At 37.5% G+C, this 7,798-nt stretch overlaps 1 long non-coding RNA gene across 1 annotated transcript; it reads right to left on the bottom strand.

The window, feature by feature from the left end:
• Window positions 1–2,923: 2,923 nt before the first annotated feature.
• On the bottom strand, window positions 2,924–6,406 carry LOC119529837. Its single transcript, XR_005215955.1, has 2 exons — window positions 5,926–6,406; window positions 2,924–3,327 (listed from the first exon to the last, which is right to left on the bottom strand). It is a non-coding gene; the product is annotated as an uncharacterized LOC119529837 (long non-coding RNA).
• Between the last annotated feature and the right edge of the window lie 1,392 nt (window positions 6,407–7,798).

The raw sequence follows: 7,798 nt of genomic DNA, 5'->3' as shown, positions 1-7,798 counted from the left end.
GCCAGTTTGAATGTATTATGTCCCCCAGAAAAAGCCATATTCTTTGATGCAATCTTATGGGGCAGACATTTTAGTGATGATTAGATTGGAATTCTTTGAGTGTTTGCATGGAAATGCGCCCCACCCAGCTGTAGGTGATAACTCTGATTAGATATTCCCACGGAGGCGTGGCCCCACACATTCAGGGTGGGCCTTGATCAGAGGAGCCATATAAACGGGCTGACAATAGAAGGAACTCAGTGCAGCTGCAGCTGAGAGTGACATCTTGAAGAGAAGCTACAGCCGAGAGGGACACTTTGAAGAACGCACTGGAACTGAGAGGAGCTTCAGCTTACAGAGACATTTTGGAGAAGGCCTTTGAAAGCCGACTTTTGCTCCAGAGAAGCTAAGAGAGGACAAATGCCCCAAGAACAACTGAGAGTGATGTTTTGGAGAGAAGCTGAAGCCTAGAGAGGAACTTCCTGGGAGAAAGCCATTTTGAAACCAGAATTTTCCAGCAGATGCCAGCCACATGCCTTCCCAGCTAACAGAGGTTTTCCGGATGCCATTGGCCATCCTCCAGTGAAGGTACCCGATTGTGGATGTGTTACCTTGAACACTTTATGGCCTTAAGACAATAACTGTGTAACCAAATAAACCCCTTTTATAAAAGCCAATCCATCTCTGGTGTTTTGCATTCCAACAGCATTAGCAAACTAGAACACCCAATTCAATGCATAAACATTGAAGATTTTTTGGTACAAATATATTTCATGCAAAATTTGGGACATATTTTTACCAAAAATTACCTGAAAATCAAATTTAACTCAGTGTCTTATATTACTCTAATTATTCTTTTTCTTTCTTGTTGTTGTTGTTGTTTGTTTGTTTGTTTGTTAAACCAGGCCACACTATAATAGTATGCCTCTCACAACCATTTATTTACTTATCCTGCTTCATCACACTTTTAAGTCTTCATCACACTTTTCATACCATCTGGCATTAAAGTGTTTATTCACTTTAACTGGGTTAGTATGTGTGTGTCCACCACTAAAATGTTAGCTCTATAGAAGTGGAGACATCCATTTTGTCTCTCACTAGAACTTTCTAGCACATAGCACAATGTCTGACATATATAAGGTGCTCAATAAATATTGAATGAATGGAGCATCATCTCAAAAAACATGTTGCTGGTACATCCAGCATACAAATAATTCACATGGATCACTAAGTCTATAATAGTTGCTGTTTGCTTTTGATGTTTTTTACTATCAGGTTGAAACTATTCAAGGTATGGATGAAGTTAATATTTATTGAGTGCTTGAATTCTAAGTCATGTACATGTAATACTCACAAAAACCTTAGTAAATTGGTACAAATTTTATTCCGGCTTTGGCAATGAGGGAAATAAAGATTAGCAAATAATCTTTTCCGAATTCACATAATCTAACTATCAAGCGAGACTTGACACATTACATAAAACTGTGCATGTGACAAAATATTTCCTCAGTATTTTCCATAGTTATTTTCTTAGAGTAATTGAGACCTAAAGGACACCTGAACAATGTTGTTGCATTTTTCCTTTTTACAAAAATTGATTTGTATAAATCCTTGTCTGTTATACTGGCAAAAGGTAAGAAAGAAAAATTGCTCTCAAATAACTAACTTGAATGAATCTTTACTTACAAAGAAGATTTTGCAAGACATTTCCCAGAGTGAAATTCTATGATCTTTTAAGTAATTTTTATGCACAAATTATAAACAATTAAATATAGTATCAAACAGTACAGTTTCACAAGGATTTTCATTCTGGGTTTTACTAATGTAATTCTGCATACATTCAGAGAAAATGAGAAAAGAGGGCAGCAGTATTTCTTATGTTATTCAATCTCCTATAGGCTTCCCTCCAAACCAAGCAACTAAAATGAAACATAACTTCCCTTCCCCAGAGGGTTTCTACTTGTTCCTTTTCTTGCCTCCATTCTCTTTACCCCCTTGCCTTCCCTCCTGTGTGTTTGAATTTTCTTCTCTTTCCTTCCACCCACAGGCATTTTTGAAATAGCCTCAGATGGGAGGGTGAATCAGAAATATGCCTGTAGAACCCTCCACGCAAGGATCTGGCAGGCATTCAACACAAACGCAATTAGAGGGCTTACCCTTGCATGAAATATTTGCTTTCCTGATACTTACCAATATTAAACTTTAGGAATGCCAGGACGTAGCGTTTCTGTATCAGAGATGGGATCCTCGACTTCTCTCTCACTTGCCTCAAATTTATTGCTTTTAAAGTTTGCTTATGGTACTGTCCCATCAAGCAATAAATAGAAAAGCATGAGTTTTATTAAAATCCACTTGGGACGATTGCATCTGCCATTGGTATTCTTTGCCATGGTCTGAGAAGTTACAGCACACCCTCCCAGAGGCCATGAAAGAATTGTTCATGCATTCAATAAATATTGAATCCTAGCACTGGGCTCACAGCAATATAAAGCCCTGAAACTCACCTTCGGTGGTAGACGCAGCCAAGTAACCAGGCAAATACAGAACAATTGATAAAGGTACTTGGTTTTCCTTATCCCTCTTTTACTGTAGAATTTCCACAAATAGAGGAAGACAGTGGAATATTATTTGGTTTGCTTTAGGCAAAGATGAAAATATTTCAAAGATTCAAATTTGGCCAACTAAATGACCCTTGGAGATAAATGCATATATACACACACCATAAATAAGTTAAGTTCTTAAATATGAAAAAAAAGAAATAGTTTTTAAAATATTTTCTGTTTCATTCAAAATCAGTTTAAATGATTCTATTATGATATATCTACTGATGTCAGTCACCATGTCTTATTCTACATTGTATACTTGGAACCTAGTCTTTTAAATAGATGTTATTCAGTAAATATTCACAAAGAATAAAGTGAATAGATAAATGGAAAAAAAAAACTTAAAATATAAAAAATATTGTTTATTGAGCATTCTGGTTATGCCAGGCATACAGCTAAAGACTTTGCAAGTATTGTCATTCAATCTTCAAACACACTGCAAGGTAAAGAACCATTTAATAGGTTAAAATACTGAGGCTTGAGTTTAAAGATGTTTCCTAAGATCACACCTTTGTAAGGGAAAGGTATTAATTTCCTGTGGCTTCCTCAACAAATTATCACAAATATTGTGGCTTAAAACAAAATTTATTTGTTCATAGTTCCAGTGGCCGGAAGTCCAAAAGAACTATCACTAGGCTGAAACTAAGGCTGTAGGGGAGAATGCATTCCTTGCCATCTCCAGCCTCCATTACTGCCAGCCTTCCTTGACTTGTGGCTGTGTCACCGCAATCTTTAAGGCCAGCATCTGTTAGAGAAAAAACAGAAAATTACAGGTGTTGAAGAGGAAGTGGAGAAATAGAAATGCTCATAGCAGGTAGTAATGAAAATGGTGCAGCCGCTGTGGAAGGCAGTTTGGTGATTCCTCATGAAATTAGAATTACCATAAAACCTGGCAATTTCTCTACTAGGTATATACCCAAAATAATTGAAGGCAGGGACATTTGTGCACTGATATTCATAGTGGCATTATTCCCAATTACCAAAAGATGAGAGCAACCTGTGCTGGTTTGAATGTATTACGTCCCCCAGAAAAGGCCATGTTCTTTGATGCAATCTTGTGGGTCAGACATATTAGGGGATTAAGTTGGAACATTTGGATTAGGTTGTTTGCATGAAAATGCACCCCACCCAACTGTAGGTGATAACTCTGATGAGCTATTTCCATGGAGGCATGGCCCCACCCATTCATGGTGGGCCTTGATCAGTGGAGCCATTTAAATGAGCTGACAAACAGAAGGAACTCAGTGCAGCTGAGAGTGACATTTTGAAGAGGAGCTACAGCCAAGAGGGACACTTTGAAGAATGCACAGGAGCTGAGAGTAGCTGCAGCTGAGAGACAGTTTGAAGACGGCTGTTGAAAACAGACTTTTGCTCCGGAGAAGCCAAGAGAGGAAAAATGCCCTAAGAGCAACTAAGAGTGACATTTTGGAGGAACTGCATCCTAGAGAGGAACGTCCTGGGAGAAAGCCATTTGAAACCAGAACTCTGGAGCAGACGCCAGCCATATGCCTTCCCAGCTAACAGGTTTTCCGGAAGCCACTGGCCATCCTCCAAGGAAGGTACCTGATTGCTGATGTCTTACCTTGGACACTTTATGGCCTTAAGACTGTAACTGTGCAACCAAATAAACCCCCTTTATAAAAGCCAATCCATTTCTGGTGTTTTGCATAATGGCAGCATTAGCAAACTAGAACACATCAGTGTCCATCAACTGATGAATAGATAAATAAAATACAGTGTATACATACAATGCAATAAAAGAATGAACTTCTGATTCATGCAACAACATGGATAAACCTTGAAGACATTATGTTGAGTGAAATAAGCCAGACACAAAAGGACAAATAATGTATGATCTCACTCATATGAAATAATTGCAATAAGCACATTCATAGAGTTAGAATCTAGAATATAGAATACCAGAGGCTGGGCTGGTGGTAGGGAATGGGGAGTTAATGTTTAAATTGTACAGATTTCCTATTTGGGTTGACTGTAAAGTTTTAGAAGTAGATGGTGGTGACAGTAGAAGAACATTGTGAGTGTAATCAACAGCCCTGAATTATATGTGACTGTCATTAAAAGGGAACATTGTAGGTCATATATATATTACTAGAATAAAAATTTAAAGATAAAACATGGGACTATAAACACATTGAACCATATTGTAAATGATGGACTATAGTTAACAGTACAAATATAAAAGTATTTTTTCATGTATTATAACAAATGTACCATGCTAATGCAAGGGGTTAATAAGAGGGTGGTATATTGGGGAAATACATTCTAATGTAAACTATAGACTACAGTAATAGTACAATTATAATATTCTCTCATCAACTGTAAAAAAGGTACCATACTAATGCAAAGTGTTATTAATTGGGTGGGGAGAGGGGCAGTGTTTTCATTTCCTAGGCTGCTCAAAGCAAATATCATGAAATGGTTTGGCTTGAACAATGGGAATTTATTTGCTTACAGTTATTGTTCATGAAAATATCCAAATCAAGTCTTCATCAAGGCAATGCTTTCTTCCCAAAGACTGGCTACCAGTGATGCTTGGCTCCTCTGTTATATGGCAAGGCATATGGCAAAATCTACTGGTCTCTGCCTTCTCTTCCAGGTTTTGTGGCTTTCAGCTTCTTGCTTCCGTGGCTTTCTCTTTCTCTCTCTGTATTCATTCCATTTATAAAGGACTCCATAATAGAATTGAATGAGCTAGTCACATGCTAACTGATATAGCCTCATCAAAAGATTCTACTTAAAATTAGTTTATACCCACAAGAGTGGATTAGATTTAAAAACATATTTTTCTGAGGTACATACACCTTCAGACCACCACAGTGGATATATGGGAACATGGTATTTTCTCCACGTTTTTTCTGTTAACCTATGTCTTCTCTAATTAAAAAAAAATTAAATAAACCTAATTTAAGGATAAATATATTTTTATCAGACTATTATTTTAGTTGTAGTTTTGATCTAAGACTTAGATAGCTATATCCAAAGATTGCAATGAGACTCAGTTCATTTCCATTCTGACTTTTAATGACTAACATGGATAAATGCATGGATAAATATACAAATTAGTTTATGTACTGTATATAAAAGGGATAAAAAGTTTTGGAAATAAAGACAATGATCTGGTTGCTCCCATAAGACAAATAAAGAGGTAATGATAAGAAATCTCTGCACTAAACCCATATTTTAATGGTAGGAGTGGAGTTATGTAGAATCATTGGCAATATTTTAAGCAACATCTCACTGTTTATGAAATGCCACAGTGATGTTGGAGCAAAGAGATACAGCTCCAACTATGCAATCATTCACAGAGCCTAAAATTCCTTACCCAAAAGAATCAAGACTGTGGAACAAAGCACTGAGCACAAGAAGTAGAGCTGACAACTGGCTGTTGCTGGAGGCAGATATGATCCCAGGAGCTCATTCCCAGTTGCCTGAGAGATTTTTTTCTGAGACTTTAAACTCGTAAAAGAAGGGAAAAATTTATTAGTGTTTTAATCAACATCATGATATACTACAAAGTTATTTTAATTACCACAGTAAAGTCTGGTCTCCAACAATTAAAAAAAAAGATTAGTACAAATGAATAAAGGATGAAAATAGAGTGTGGTGAGAGATTTCACAGAGGATTTGAGAGCACAGTGAAAGTGCTGCACAGTGAAAGTACTGCACAGAAGGTGTTTTATTTTGGGCACTTCCAGAAGCCAGGTGTTCTGGTTTGCTAATGGTGCTATTACACAAAATATTAGAAATGGATTGGCTTTTATAAACGGGAGTTATTTGGCTACAAAGTTATAGTCCTTAGGCCATAAAAGTGTCCAAACAAAGGCATCAACAATAGGGTACCTTCACTGAAGGACACCAATGACATCTGGAAAACCTCTGTCAGCTGGGAAGGCACAGGCATGTGTCTGGCATCTGCTCTGGGGTTCTGGTTTCAAAATGACTTTCTCCTAGGATGTTTCCCTCTAGGCATGTGGGGGTGTTCTCTTAGTTTCTCCCAGGCAAACTCAGACTAGCAAAAGTCTACTTTCAATGGCCATCACCAAAATGTCTCTCTCAGCTGCAGCACTGAGCTCCTTCTGTCTGAGCTCTTATAGGGCTCCAGTAAACTAATCAAGACCAAGGCTGAATGGGCGGGGCCACACCTCCTTGGAAATAATCTAATCAAAGGTATTACCCACAGTTGGGTGGGTCATATCTCCATGGAAACAACCTAATCCAAAGATTCCAACCTAATCAACACTAATATGTCTGCCCCCACAAGATTTCATTAAAGAACATGGCATTTTGGGGGACACAATATGTCCAAACTGGCACATCAGCCAAAGACAAAACTTCCAGTGCATGTGGGAGATGGACAGGAAACACAAGTAGGGGAATAGGGAATTGAGACAGGAAAGAGAGGGAAGCCAATGAAGCATTCATTTTCAAGCAAGTTATCAATCTGGGTAATAAGAACTCAATCCTACTGGGAAACTCAGGGAGCCCATGTAGAACATAGGCCTTAAAGTTATCCCAATCCCAATGGTCAACTACAAAATTGAGTTGTAATTGTCATAGGAGAGCCACGGCTAAATGTAAACACTCCTTTCACATTTAGGACTTAACCTTGGTAGATTTTAAATTAGATTCCAGAAATAGGGAAATGTTTTCATTTCATATCACTAGGGAAAAAAGTAATTCATTAAACCCTAGAATGTGCCAGGGATGTTCAGTCCAATAATCATGTATTAATGTAACTCGGATTATCTACTTTTCAGAATTAAGAATATAGTGTTTATTTTTCCATTCCTCAAGATGCCCTCTACATGGAGCCTAGACAGGTGTTTTCTATCTTTTGACATTCTAATTCTTGTATACGACTTGGCTGTGCAAATAATGGAGCATATCTCTGAGTCAACATTCATTTAATGTTTCACCTCATTTCTTCAGAGGTTCCATGGAAGTCTTTTACACCTTTGTTAGTAGACCCCCATGATATTAAATAAACATTTAAACTTGATTTCTGCAAATATTCATAGGAATTAAAAAATCTACATGCTGTAGAGATGGATCTTGTTTTCCACCTGAGTTGTGGGTTTGCTTTTCTTTTAAGCAGCATGTAAGTCACTCAGAACTTCTCAACATGTGTGCCTCCCTTCACCTGACTTCCCAATCTTTTACACTGTGTGCATTTCAGTGACTTATCAAACTATTAG

The sequence above is a fragment of the Choloepus didactylus genome, chromosome 3 (genome assembly GCF_015220235.1).
Source record: "Choloepus didactylus isolate mChoDid1 chromosome 3, mChoDid1.pri, whole genome shotgun sequence".
NCBI classification, from domain to species: Eukaryota; Metazoa; Chordata; class Mammalia; order Pilosa; family Megalonychidae; genus Choloepus; species Choloepus didactylus.
This window is presented reverse-complemented; position numbering and strand designations above follow the sequence as displayed.